The sequence below is a fragment of the Penaeus vannamei genome, chromosome 26, assembly GCF_042767895.1.
Source record: "Penaeus vannamei isolate JL-2024 chromosome 26, ASM4276789v1, whole genome shotgun sequence".
NCBI lineage: Eukaryota > Metazoa > Arthropoda > Malacostraca > Decapoda > Penaeidae > Penaeus > Penaeus vannamei.
Genome location: NC_091574.1, coordinates 8,018,680 through 8,021,179, shown reverse-complemented (window position 1 = coordinate 8,021,179; position 2,500 = coordinate 8,018,680).

Genomic DNA, 2,500 nt, shown 5'->3' with positions numbered 1-2,500 from the left:
AGCATATGTGAGTGTGTACGTGAAAAAATACGTACTTGCATCTGTTTACCCCACCCCCACCCACCCCACCCCTCACCCCCACCCCGCCCCCTCTGTGAGTGTGTACGTGAAAAAATACGTACTTGCATTTGTTTACCCCACCCCCACCCACCCCACCCCTCACCCCCACCCCGCCCCCTCTGTGAGTGTGTACGTGAAAAAATACGTACTTGCATTTGTTTACGCCCCCCCCCCCTCGACCCCACCTCCACCCCTACCCCTCACCCTCACTCCGCCCCCTCTTCACGTTTACCAATGAATCCTGAGACCGTGGCAGAGGTCAGGAGGTGTTACAGGGAGGACATCTCTCGAGGGAACAGCCTATTTCCAGTAATGCCAGACCATATGTTAAGTCACAAAGCCGTTCGCATCTCAAGACCTCCGCCCCTTGCTATTCCTCTTACAGTTCCTCCTCCCCCGATAAAAGGGGGGATGGAAGAGAGTTGAAGAAAAGGGGGAATGAAGAGAAGGGAAGGAAGTAGGAGAGATATAGGGAGAGAGAGTGAGAGAGAGAGAGAGAGAGAGAGAGAGAGAGAGAGAGAGAGAGAGAGAGAGAGAGAGAGAGAGAGAGAGAGAGAGAGTGCAACAGACAGACAGACAGACAGAGACAGAAAAAACAGAAAAGACAGAAAGACAGACACAAATTCAAATTCCCCCTATCCCCCCCTAAAAAAAAGAAATAAAAGAGTGAGAGTGAGAGATAAATACCCCCCCCCAAGAGCGAGTGAGAGCGAGAGTGAACGACAAATAAAACATACATACACACCCCAAAAGCGAGTGAGAGTGAGAGTGAGAGAGAAACAAAACACACACACAGCCCCAAAAGCGATTGAGAGTGAGAGTGAGAGAGAAACAAAACACACACACAGCCCCAAGAGCGATTGAGAGTGAGAGTGAGAGAGAAACAAAACACACACACAGCCCCAAGAGCGATTGAGAGCGAGAGTGAGCGACAAACAAAACACACACACACACCCCAAGACCGTGTGAGAGTGAGGGTGAGCGACAAACAAAACACACACACACAACCCCAAGAGCGATTGAGAGTGAGAGTGAGAGAGAAATAAAGCACACACACACACAGCCCCAAGAGCGACTGAGAGCGAGAGTGAGCGACAAACAAAACACACACACACACCCCAAGACCGTGTGAGAGTGAGAGTGAGCGACAAACAAAACACACACACAGCCCCGAGAGCGATTGAGAGTGAGAGTGCGAGACAAACAAAACACACACACAACCCCAAAAGCGATTGAGAGTGAGAGTGAGAGATAAATAACCCGCCCCCCCTAAGACCGTGTGAGAGTGAGAGCGACAAATAACCCCCCCCCCCCAAGAGCGAGTGAGAGTGAGCGTGAGCGACAAACAAAACACACACACACAGCCCCAAGAGCGATTGAGAGCGAGAGTGAGAGCGCGCGCCCTACCCTCGAGAAGTGGCCCCTCCAGGAGATGTCAGCGAGGGCATATGAGCCCCGTAGAGAGCCTCTGAGTGTATGGACATCAAGTGTCGATGAGGGACAGCAGAATCATTTGACAGCTGGGGTTGGCGGAGTAAACACGTCAGTGTGTGTGTGTTTCTCTCTCTCTCTCTCTCGCACTGTCTGTCTTTCTTTCTCTCTCTCTCTCTCGCACTGTCTGTCTGTTTGTCTCTGTCTGTCTGTCTGTCTGTCTGTCTGTCTGTCTGTCTGTCTGTCTGTCTCTCTCTCTCTCTCTCTCTCTTTGTGTCTGTCTCTCTCTCTTTTTGTCTCTCTATCTCTGTCTCTATCTCTATCTCTATCTGTCTCACTGTCTGTCTGTCTGTCTGTCTCTCTCTCTCTCTCTCTCTCTCTCTCTCTCTCTCTCTTTCTTTTTTGCCGGTGATATTTTCTTATATGTATATTTATTAATTTATTCATTGGTATATGTGGAATTTATTTTGAATGTATTTATTCATATATTTGTTTATCTTGTAATTCATTGGTTCATTATATTTTTGAGGTGGGATTTATCTATGCATTTATCATTTTATCTATTTATATACGTATTTATCTATCAATCTATCTATATATCTATTTATCCATTTACCTATTTATATATCTTTTATCTATTTATCTACTTATATATCTATCTATTCATTTACATATTCATTTACCTCTTCATGTATCTATCTATTTATTTACATATTCATTTACATATTCATATATCTATATATTAATTTATTCATTTATAAATACACTGTCTAAGTGGAATAAATAACTATTGATTATTCAAAATTATCTGCCCGGCAAGTTCTCTTTCCTAACGAGTTGTTTTGGTAGTTTCCCCGTGTTTCATTCTATTTCCGCCTTTATACTACGGTTATTTAAAGGCGAAAATGTTTGTTCCTCGCTGACGTGGATGGGAATATATTATGTACGTCGAGGTGCCAGATGTTGCTATTTGTTTCAATTACCCGATGAAAATGTTATAAAATTGTGT